The sequence below is a fragment of the Argiope bruennichi genome, chromosome 2, assembly GCF_947563725.1.
Source record: "Argiope bruennichi chromosome 2, qqArgBrue1.1, whole genome shotgun sequence".
In the NCBI taxonomy this organism is placed as follows: domain Eukaryota; kingdom Metazoa; phylum Arthropoda; class Arachnida; order Araneae; family Araneidae; genus Argiope; species Argiope bruennichi.
In genome coordinates, this window is record NC_079152.1 from 94501150 (window position 1) to 94514415 (window position 13266).

The 13266-nt window shown below is 26.0% G+C and overlaps 1 protein-coding gene across 4 annotated transcripts in view; it reads right to left on the reverse strand.

Annotated features, from left to right (window-relative positions):
- Positions 1 to 13266, reverse strand: part of LOC129961908 (potassium voltage-gated channel subfamily H member 8-like) — a 437717-nt gene that overhangs the window by 262021 nt on the left and 162430 nt on the right. The gene's annotated exons all lie outside the window — the stretch shown is intronic.

Consider the following 13266-nt stretch of genomic DNA (forward strand, 5'->3'; position numbering starts at 1 on the left):
CATAGTCCTCATGTTACTTCAAAATGAAACAATAATTTAAAAAACCAAACTTAACTAGCCCTCTATATATTGAAATTTTTTTTTTTTTTCATTTCTTGCTTTGCTTTTTTAATATGGTTTTTATTTGATAAAATGTTTTGCAAAAATAATGTGAATTCTAAAGTAATAATGAATGAGATTGAACAAAGTTACATTACTTTAAATTAATTTTCTTCTACAAACAATTTTAAAGCAGTGCTTCGATGATGTGTAAAATTTAATAATATGCAATTCAATTTTTATTATTTATGTGTCAGAAGTATGCATGGATTTCACTTTGATAATCCATTTAATGCTCTTTGTTTTACTTCTTGTAATTTATTTTCATTAAATAGTATATTTTCAAATTATTCTAATAAAATTGTTTTATAATGGACCCTTTCAAAATCGTTTTTATTTATTTTCATTTTCAACTTATTTGATATATCAATGTTCTTTCTATAAACCATTCACATTACAAATGAAGTAGGGGGAACTAATAATACAATAGTACAATATATGTAATAAGCATTTAAACACATTAGTTCAATTTTGCTTTTATTATGCATACTAAATTATTTCTTCTTTTATCAAATGCTACAACTAACTAAGTTTCATGTATACAATTTTTAAATTTGATTTTAATAATACATTAGATTCATTTGTATTCAAAAATAATACTGGCCATCAACCTGTCCTTCTGTAATTATATTTCAAAATATAATTGCTGTAAAGCTACTGTATATTAACTTACTATTCTTGAAAGTAAAAATTAATCATATGTCATATTTATCCTTGAATCTATGCTTATAACAAAGTACATTTGCTAAATCAAAAAGTGTACCAAATTCGCAATTGAGCTTTTATTCACTTTATTTATTGTGGAAAAGGCAAAGTGTCAGTTAAGTTTAATAACATAAATGACTGATACTTTGAATGCAGTGAAGGTAACTGAGTTTGTATTTTATCTTCTCTTCAATTAATTGTATCCAAAATTTGATACATGTTTGCAATTTTTGTGTCAAGACCACATAACATTTAAATCATGCATCTTAATTTTTTTAGAGTTATTGTGTTCATATATACACAGATCATATTGATTAATAGTTAATACGATGAGGGATTTTGTCCAAAATTTTATATGTAAAACAATAGTTCTGGTGATAAAACAATTTTCATCCAGATAACTCACTGAATTCATAAGCCTTCATATTTACTTGTGGGAAAACCTATATTTCATTCAAACTTCACTAAATATCTACAAATCGGATATAAACATAAGATAAGTAATTTCATTCATCAAGTTCTATTTGTTTCTAGGTAATTGAGTTAAAGAAAGATGGGGAAATAATTCCAGAAATGTTTCTTTTTTTTGGTAAAAAGAAAATGATTTATAAAAAATCCGAAATTTTTTGAAAATGACATTTTTTTTTGTGCACTTTACCCAGGTGAATAACTCAAAGAACAGTACTGTTATCATATAGTTTACAAAACAGTTACAAATTTAATATATATGAATCTGTTGAATAATTTTTAAACAAAAACACAGTATTTTAAATTTACAGCTGAATCAGTTATCCAAAATTGCCATCTATATTTAGGACATATTATCAAAATACTAGATATAGATCATTATCTATCGCAGTCCATTAAATCAGATTTTCAATGGCAAACGAAATAGGATGTTTGCTTGGATATGGTAAATGTTGTTTTTGATAAGTGAACTATTTATATTATGAGTTAGAGAAGTTTTTATTGGAATGTGCCGACCCAGTCAAAATCTTAAATTAAAAATTAACTGATTTGTTGCGATTCAACTTGGAGCTTGAAATTTTAAATAAATGTAAATATTCAAACTGCATTAGAAATAAAATTATTTCCTCTGAAAAATTAAACATCGTGCAGTTAAACAAAGGTCATATTAACAAATATACGCTATTTACAATATTTATCTTCGTATGGGTAAATATATTGGGCTTATTAAAATATTTTTATAGAAACTCATAAAAAGAAAGAGAATGTTTTCCGCTCTGCGAATTTAGAGATAGTGAATTTCATTTGACTAAAGTTGGGTTAAAAAAAACAGTTTTTTTTTTTTTTTTTTTTTTTTTTTTTTTTTGAAAATTTCCGAGAAATTTGAGTTGAATAAGATTTAATGAAATCTTTATTAACCATTCATCCATTACTTATTATTTTTCATTCATTCAGAAGTAACAACTCGAGGCCAATGCTTTCTGATTATCTTCATCTGGAACTATTTTCCTACATTTTAAGTTTGGCTAAACATCATTATTCAAATCGAAATGTACTAAACATGCATAGAAATAACTGAAAAAAAAAAGTTACTGTCATTTAGTTAATAACTTTCAATCGATTTAGATTATGAAATTGATTCCAGGATTTAGTTCTTAAGTTTTAAATTATTTTGCTCCTAATTGTTCGTTGTTTTTAATTAATATTTAAACATTTAATTTGATTAAATATTTAAATTAATTTTGCCATAATTTGTTTATTTAAATAACATAGGGAACTCATAAAAACATTATAGTTCAAAAAATCTTTTTTTTTTTTTTTTTAAATTAAGAGAAATAAATAAGAAATTTTTGATTTGTTATTGAAATAAAGTATTAAGCAACCAGAATATTTGCTTATTTCTCTACTGCCTCTTAAGTGAGTTGATTTTATTATAAAATTATTTGTAGAGAGGTTTTCTAAATGTGATGAAAACACATTCACTATCCAACATGTTCAATTCGAATTTAAATTAGATTATCTAAATTGAAAGGTTAATTTACATATATGTTCTTAATTAATTAATTGAAGACTTAATTCTTTCAAGTAGTATTTCTTTTTGTATCTTTTTTCTTTAAGCAATTTGCGTTCCACCATATTTTTATCTGACCTTTACCATACCGTATATAGTACTTAAAAGAGGTTTTTATGTTTTTGAGGTCTATTTTCAGAGCAATGTACTGGTAAAAGATAAAACAATTTCTTATTTGGGAATTTAAAAAAAAATTGTTGATTTTTTAAACCTGGATTCGATTCTTTTTATTAGACATGATATCTGCGAAAAGAAATTTCATTCAATTTCATTTTTCAATGAAATTTCATTTCATTTCGCTTTGAGAGTTACATTATGTTATAAAAAAGGATGTCTCAAAATTAATGCAAGATTTGAATTTGTCACCACTCGTGCTGTAAAATGTAAGCGTAATTCCACTTTTTTGTCCGTCTTTTAAAACTACAGTTATTAAACAGAATCCTTCTTTATTTTTCAACAATAGAAGAAAATTAAGTGATTAAATATTTGTTGAAACAATGAAAGCAGTTTTAATTTCATAGTGACAATGTAATCCCTTGTTGGAAATTAGACAAGTATGTATTTTTTTTTAAATGCCAAAGTTCAGGGAAAATTTGCGCACCTATTAAATTGTTATAATTCAAAATAAATCTTTTTAAATTTTTAAACAATGTAAATTTTATTTTTGTGCAATAATATTTTTGGATGTTATCACGGAAAAACTGCAAAAATCAACTTAATTTTCAAAACTCTATTAGAAATTAAAAAAAAAAATTCTCTGCGAGGTGCACTTTCTCACTCACCAAGATATGTGTATGCCAAATTTGGTATCTATAATTCAAACGGTTTGGCCCGTAGTGAACGAACACACGCGCATTCATTTTTATTATTAATAGACATTAGAGAAAGTATATAATTAAGGTGTTAATATAATTAAATTAAAATTAAACTTGCTTTGATAATTAATAACCCCATTGTGTTTTAGAAATTCTTATTGATTCTTTCAATTGGTTCTAATGTTACATACGTAGCTAAATTCTCGAAGCAACGATTCGTGACCAGAAAAAAATGTGGCACTTTCTATTGATCATATAGCCACTCTATTGCATCCGAGATAGAAATCTAAGTTCCAACGACCTGAGTCATAGCTTTCAAACGGCTGTTAACTTAAAAAAAAAAATGTAACTTTAAATTGATTGTTTTAAAATAGACATTTGTCAAGGAAAAAGTTTTAGTTTTAATTAAAAAAAAAAAAAACATTCTAGAATGAAAATAAAGCATTAGTAAATATATATATATATATTAGCCCGAATTACTTAATAAATGATTAATATAATCACAGTTAGGTTCTCAAACATTCTATGGTATAGTTAAATGACTGTAAGCGATTCCTGAACAGCTTTTAGGCTGCGTACATTCCTAATTTAACCGCAGTGTACTCCAATAGTACGGACCTCTCATCAGAGATTTGATGTGCAGCGCGATCAGTCATTATTATACTACTCATTTAGAGCAGGCCTCGTATTGTTCTGTGTGTAGTCATCATATTTTACGAGACCCTAAAGCTGTCTGCGACGTGGTACTTCCTCGCACTACACCGTGATGATAATTGATTATGTCTTCCAACTGAATGTGCTTATGCCCGTGTCATGAAATATTCAAGAGAGGATCAATAACTTGCGCCCGCATTGTAAATACATACACACCCCGTTCTCATTGCAAAGCTCGCGCCATTAACAAGATTGGAAATGTCACTGCATTTTGATTTCTTTCTCTTCAAAAGGAAGCGAGTGACCTCTTTATTTTGGAGGTATTTCATTACGGTGCGCTTTTTTGTGCACTCACAGACATAGAGATGGGATGAGAGCAGACAAATTTATTTTTCTTATGAGTGAAAAAATGGTTCATTGATGTTGAATTTAAATGGAAAATAAGTTTGTTAAATGGAATTTGTAAATTTGGTACTACTTTTTAAAGTAATTTTCTTGATTAAATGGAAAATAAGTTTCTTAAATGGAATTTGTAAATTTGGTGCTAATTTTTAAAGTAATTTTCTTCATAGTTTTTATAAAATTTTTTAAACTACGGTTCCCAGACTCAGATAAGTTGTGTATATGAATTGTGGGATCACGCAAGAAGTTTAAAATTCGTCATTATTAACAGCAGTGCATACTCAATTAACGGAGTTGAAGCTTTCCAAATAAATATGTTTAAATGGACACTATGCATTTTCAAGATAATTATTTTAAATATTATAGAAGACATTTTGATTGTTTTATTTTAATATTTATGTTAAAAACTATTATAAAAATTATCAATAAAGCAATTTTTAAATAGCTTTTACAGATTTTTTTTAAAACTATGGATCCCAATCTCAGGTGGGGTCATGTATATGAACTGTAAGACCACGAAAGAAGTTAAATATTTGTCGTTATGAACAGCAGTGCATACTCAAATAACTCAATCGAAGCTTCCAGAATAAATGAATTTAAATTGACTCTGTGCATTTTCAAGATAATTATTTTAATTATTCAAGAAGATATATTTATTGTTTTATTTTAATACTAACCGCCTTTGGCGACCAGCCGGTCCGCCAATCTTAATGTTCATTAAAATTTTAATAATTAAATATTTTACGCAATTTTTACTTTAATAGCTTCTTCATCAAAATATTTTAAAACAAATTTTGATAGACATATAAATCATTCATAATATTATAAAGGCCTTCAATCATAACGTTATATGTTTCTCTCTAATTTTGTGTTACCTCCTGTAGAATTTATGCTTTAAATTAAAATGGAAAGGATTAATCTGCGATTAATATAATAATATTTTTTACTGAAACAAAGTATTTTTTTGTAATATTATTACTGAAAACAGTCACTGAGCGTTTAAACTTTATGGGCACTAAAGAATATCTTTCTTAATTTATGTAATATTTCAAGAATTTGTCAACAAAATTTTCTCAGATTCATCATGACCAGATCGATTCATTAACAATGTTTAATTTTAAATGCATCAAACACTAAAAAAATAAACGAATCGTTTTAAAATAATCGGTTGAAAACAGGTTAAAAAAAACTACTTAATAAACGATGTACTTAAAACTATAAGCATATATAAAAAATATATAGCATAAATATAATTTAATTACAAAAGCATGCAACTAACCTAAAAATAATTTAAATCAAGTCCACAATCAGTCACAACAATCAGAACACAATGCAGATGCGTGAATTTTCAACGCCAGTTACGGTAACGCAAATGCGTGAGTTTTTCTACGCCAGTTGGGGTAACGTTATGCAGATTAGAAATTTTTAATTTTCTTTATTATGTTTTATTTTAATTCAAAAGTACTTCAGAATGAATCTGAAAGATTGATTAATAAACAATGTTTAATTTTAAATGCATCAAACGTTAAGAAAACAAACAGAATCCTTTGAAATAATCGGCCGAAAAATCTTAAGCCTGGTCTTTTTAGCGTGGGAAAAAAAACTGAAGCCTTACTCATTTGGCGGTGGGGAAAATGAAGAGGTTTTTTTGGCGGGAAAGTTAATTTTTAATTAATAATTAAAATTCTAATTAAAAATTCAAAAAAAGGACACCAGGTGCACATTTCCGACTTCCAAGGTGTACATGTACCAAATTTGGTAGCTGTAGGTCAAACGGTCTGGCCTGTAGAGCACCAACACACATACACACACACATTGAGCTTTATATAAGTATAGATTTATATTAAAAATTATTATAAAAATAATAAAAAAAACAATTTTTAAATAGTTTTTATAGAATTTTTTAAACTATGTGTCGCAATGCCAAGTAGGGTTGTGTATATGAATTGTAGGATCAGGAAAGAGTTAAAAAATTTTCATTATTAACAGCAGTGCAAACTCAAATAACTGAATCGAAGCTTCCCAAATAAATATAATTAAATGGACTCTATGCAATTTCAAGATACTTATTTTAAATGTTATAGAAGAGATTGTTTTATTTTAATATTTATATTGAAAACTATTAAAAGAAAATAATCGATACTGAATTGCCACTTTTTTGAGATTTAATTTCAAAACAAAAAATTAGATGATTTTCAAGATTCCTCCGAGTATTTTAAACACTAACAGTTTTTTAATTTCCTGAATATATTATACAAGGTAATGTATTGATATTAAGATTCATTTAATAGGAAGTTTGAAATAAGTTTTTTAATATGGCGGGAAAAAAAAAAGAAAATGTCATAGCATTTGAATTTTATTTATTGAGATTAAAAAAAAATAAATTTGAATATTTTTTGCCTGCACAACTTTATCTTACGCGTGATAAAATAAATATACAATACATTTAGATACTTTTATCTTACATAGGACAAAAGACCTTAGCATTTTGTAAGCAGAAACTGAAGGAAAAAATAATTACAGAAAACAAGTTACTTGAACTTTCAACTACTAATATACATTTTTCATTTTATATTGTAAATAAAAATCAAATAATTCCTGTAATGTTAAAAAATACAGTTTTGAAATGCTTTCAAAATCAGTAGAATGATACTTTGTACATTTTCAACGAAAAGCACTGGAATTAGTCAATAAAATAAATAGTAATACTTCGTATATTTGCAGGGTATTTTTACTTAAATGTTTGTTTGCCAATCATTGATTAATGTTTCATTTAATAATATTTAATTTTTTTATTTATATATTTAATTTTATAATGCGTGGAAATAAAAACTTGAGAATACATAGGCTAATAAAACTCAATAGCGAAGGCTCGCAAAGATTGAGCTTCGAATACGATAAATCGTTTCTGACAAGAGAAATATAAAAGTGAGCAAAACTCTTAAAACTATGTATTTTTCATACATTTTCGTAGAAAATTAAAAATTATAACATTTCTTTTCTCGTTCTCTTTTCCTCAAACGAGAAAATAAAATCTTTTAAGCTAAACAATTGTATTATTCAATTTTTAAAAGGTTATCGTTTTATTCTCCGAATATTATTTATCATATTACGAACACATCAAAATTCATATGCTTGAGAATCCATTATTTCAATTTCAAATCCATTACCTTGTCATAAAAGTAATGTTAGACTGTAGACTCTACATTTTATTTAAATTATTTATGATAAATTTACTTTATGCAATATTTATTAAAATAACGAACCAGTTTAAGATAAACACTTTAAAAGGCAGTCATTTTATACTAAAAGCTTTGGGGAATTAAAGCTTTGGAAAAAACTGGATAACTCACATAATGATGAATTAATGATTCGTTTATCTCAAAATCACTGATGATTTTAAATTCTCTCAGAATTGTGCTAACACTATCGTTGTGGCTTAGTTAAACACTAAATAATAAATGATAAATAAAGACTGATTAGAAACTTTTGTGTGATGTTTTTTTTTTATCAAACTTGACGTCGATAAATATACTAAAATTAAAGCCTCAAACATTCATTATTTAAGTTAAACACAGCATTTGAAAATCAGCAGCGAACTGAATTATTAAAATTATTGTATATTAGTTATAAAACTAATTAGTGTGATAATGTTAGTTTTGTATTTGCGTCCACATATTTTTGGTACAATTGTACCTTATATAATTATTACAAATTGCCAATAAAAATCTATGTTTCTTAACTAACGTTCACGGCTATCGTGCAAGGTTACCCAAATGCCACTGTTTTATGTGAATTGTGAAGGTTTTTTTTTTCTGGGAAAGTTTGCGAAAAAATAGCGGAAAACCACTCTCTCTCTAATTAATTAATTCTAATTAAGATTTATAATCAATCACCCTGAGGTATATATTCCTGTCCTATAAAGAATAATTTTTTTAACGAATTTTGTAGTTCTAGTGTAAACAGTTTAGTCTGTAAACCTACAACTGATGCGCATTCTCAGTTATGAGCAGATATTTTAAACTTAGAGAATTGAAAAAGGGGTTAAGAAGACAAAAGAATTATTTCCTTTAATCTATTTTACTTAAAATTAAAAAAAAAAAATGCCAGTTTCATGAATTAGGTGATGTCAAATTCTTAGCTTTCCCATGTAAAAAAATAATATATATATAGCTATCGGTATCAGCAATATAGTAGATAAACTGATTTTAAACTATACATGAAAAAGTTATGCACCTAAATGCACTGTTGTGTATATAGGACTCATCTAACTGAAAGAAGTTATGTAATTTAAAAAAAAAATTATGTGACTAAAAGAATTCACATAACCGCCAATTAAGAATTCACGTTCACATTGCAAGAAAATATTTCATGCAAAAAAGCATTCTTTAAAGAATTTTTTTTTGCTGTTATATTTATTTTTCTTTTGCATTAAGCAAGAAAAGAAAAGCAAATAGTTTTATGAAACTTGACGTAAAGACTTTGCTCGAAAATCGAGAATGGCATTTGCCCCAAAGACACTTGAAAAAGATTAGTCCCTTTTAAAATCCAAAAAAATATTATGCTGAGAAATTCTTCCATAATTGCGAAAGTTTCGATTTGGAAGTCTGAATTAATTTCGCGGCATGTCCAAATGAATAAAAATACTTTATTGCTTCGGAGACTTTTTTATTTGATCAGAGAGAAACGTTGACATTTTGAAGGTTCTTTTCAACTACTGAGAAAAACTTTTATGGTTTTGTTTTGAAGAAAACAACTGCAATAATTTTTTATTATTTGTTTTTTTATAAATTACAGTCATATTTTTTTACATTTATTTATCTGTTTATAAGATATTAGACACTCTATACATTAATTTCCATATAAATCATTGATGCTATAGTAAAAGTCAAAATTGTAATTTTAGTCTTATATTTTTAAAATTCCAGATACTCAATTGAGTACTTTTGTAAAATGCATGTTAAATTAAAAATTTTAATGATTTACTAATGTCCAGACCCGATATCCTTCTGAGAGAAAACTATTTAAACAATTTTCTGAGAGATAGTAATGCTTCTAGGACAGACATATTCCTGAGTATGTGAAGTTTCCTAATCAGTGGAATTGTGATATTCCAGGATGTGAGCACAAATTTCATGTAAGATGAGCAAAATGGGATATATAATAATATGTATGAAAAACAGGAATTTTTTTTAATGAATTTCGCCATAAATAGTATCTCTTTTTCTAAACATTACGTATATATTTAAATTGAAAATATATGACAACTTTATTAGTATACAGTCCTGGGTATCATTTAATTCATCAAGATAAAGATTTTGAAGATAAAGATTTGACAGTTTCCTATCTTATTTTAATGACAATATTTTATTGAAAATTTCTAAAATTATTAATCTATCAGTTTTTATTCGGTTTTAAACTTTTAATTACTCAAGTTTTTACAGCTATTAGACGTTATTTTCTAACAAATTGGCAATTAGTGCTTCACCTAATGGATAAAAGAAATGCAAATTTTCCAATGTACATACGAAGTTAATTGTCTCCTGAGCTGGTGGTTTCAGTTTTAATCTGTAATATATTCTAAATATTCTATTGTTAAATTTTTAGAGTTGACATCCCTCTTGGAAAGATTTTCTAATTATTTTCCGTTAATTAATTTAATCATTTCTTACCGTAATGAAATAGTTCTAAGCTCGATCTTTACAATTTTGAGTTGCTTTGAAATCAGTTATTCTAACTGGAAATATGTCATTAGTGCCATTAACAGACAAAAAAAAAAAAAAAAAAAAAAAGCTCTGAATCTTTGAAAACAACTTTTGAGCGAAGCAAAGATATTTTGGACATTAATTGATACTAATTTCAAATTTAAATAACAATCATGTTCTGAATATTTTATATCCAAATTTATTAAACTGACATTTCAGATTCATAGCTGAAAAGATATATAATAATTTATTAATTATTTCGAAGCCTGAATTAAATTATAGGATCATGAAGTTGTTTTGAGCTGAATCATGGTGTCCTCTATGTTCTTAAATTGCTTAGATATGTTTGCATTAATTGGAAGTCGAGTCCTTACTTCACTAATAAGCACAGAAAATTGTAAATTCAATAACACTAACGAAAGATATGTTCTCCAAAGTGACTCGTTAAACCAAAATTAAAATTTCTTCGTATCATCCCGTTTAAATACGATATTAAGTATTTTTCTTGCAAACAGTTCAGGCTATCATTCAAAAGTCATTCTAAAATTATTTACATTCATTGGAAAACGAATTCTTATTTCCACAGAGACTAGATTATTATTTGAATAAATTTCATTGTAGAGTGTTAAAAATATATTCCACTGCAATTAATTAAATTAATAACTCATCGTCCCCTAGTGATTGATTTTAAATATACAATATTCATTTTAAAGTTCTATTCTGGTCTTCAGGGAAAGCTAATTGCAGTATTCTTATATTCATGCAGATATATCTAATTTAGAAATTATTGTTTATAACAGGTTATAATTCAGTACATCATATTTTTAAAAGTGAATTGTAAAGAGATATTCAATATTATATTTATTTTCGTTTTAGATTAATGGAAAGTTTAGGATTATTTCCTTATGCATTTTGACAACATTTTGAGAGATAAATTGTTTCATTTAGAATAAAAGTAATTAGTACTTGGTTTATATATATATATATATATATATATATATATATATTATATGAAGGGTAGACTTAAAGTCTTTCTATAATTACAAAAAAAAATATTACAAAGGAACTGTTCAATCTAATGCTGTAACATTTTTATTGTGAAATAGTCATGTTGTTCATCATTTTTTTTTGTCCTCAGATAACGCATCTGATGTAGGAATAGTTACTTTACATTACATTGTTATCAAAATGGCAAAACAAAGCAAAAATTCAACGTATTCTTGGGTTACATGATTTCAAATTTGCCATTACTGTTTAGTACCATTTTAGAGATTACATAAAGGGCAAAGTGTTTGAAAACCAACTGAAGACACTAATGAAAACTGGGATCCAGATACTGTATCTAGCACGATAGTGTAAATTTTGGGCAATATTTGGCAATAAACGGAATACCACCTTGACAATCTTCGAGCTCCCAAGACAGCTTTCAGGAAAATTTATTGGCATAAGATAATTTATTAAAAATGTTGCACACCTCTTTACAGTATTTCAAAACAACTACATGTTAACTTAAATACAATTTTATAATATTTTTTTTTGTTTTGAACATTTTATAAGTAGTTTATAAGTAGTATAAAAGTTTTCATCATCTATTATCATAAAGTAATATTTGTAATTTATCTTCGTTTTCAAATTAAATATTTTCTATTCATTTCTGCTTTGCTTGAATTTTCCTTTCTTTTAACTGCTTAAAATAAATGCTTTATTAGCTAAAATTTAATGAAAATTCTCTTGTTAAGTTTCAAATTCCTCTTTTTCCAGCTTTCGTTATTTGAATTACTTCATTGCCTTGCAATGGATTAAAGAAAAAAAACTTTGGAAATGAATCTATCAGTAGTGAGTTTTTCGTAATATCATGAATCAATAAAAGATAAAGTTCAAAGAACCCATTGGCTGCTTCCTTTATCAGAGAAACTCATATCTTATAAAAAAATAAAATTATGTCATATAATTTTTTAATCATGACTCAAAAAATAATCTCCTAGCCTTATAGATATTCGTATGTGTTCAATTTAAATTAAGAAGAAAAAAAGACTTTAAATGACCCAAGAGCTATATATTATATTGTTTGGACCAATAAATTTATTGCTAAAAATTTTAAATCTAAATTTTCATCAAAATATCTTAAGGGTTATTATTAAATTTAATAAAATATTCTTGATATTCTAACATTTTAAAAAACATTTTTAACTTTTCTGCATATAAAACTAATAGAGCTATAAGTTTTTGAATTTTATTATTTTAAGCATTATTTCGAGCTAGAATTACCTTTTGATTTATACAGCTCCCTCATGGCAGCAATTAAATTGATAAAAATAACAACAACGGAAATATCAAACTTAAAAATGTTAATTATTAGTTTTCTATCTCTTTAAATATGACAAATAGGACAAAGCACAATTACAAAAAAAAAAAAAAATACCTATTACATTTTCAATTTTTTTAAAAAGAATATATTGATTTAAAGAACCTGAAATATAATTTTTTTACGTTCTTGCTATTGGATTACGCATTTTTTCTTTTGCTATGTATAGCTTTTACTGTCAAAAATTCAGTTATTGAGATATCAATAGAGTAGATATATTGCATGCATATACAAAATTTTAAATAAGAATTTTTGAGTTGAACGGATCTTGATAGAAAAATCTGATCAGAAATTTCCACGAGATCGTGCAATGAGAACTATTGCTATATTCTTCTTATAAAGAATGTACCCAATAGATGTTAAAACCATAGAATTGCCCAAAAATATTCAGTTAATGTATGCAGTTGAATCAAAATAAATTTCATATGCCATAGAAGTTTAGCACATAAAAATGTTTATAGAAAAGTATTAAAATGAACATTA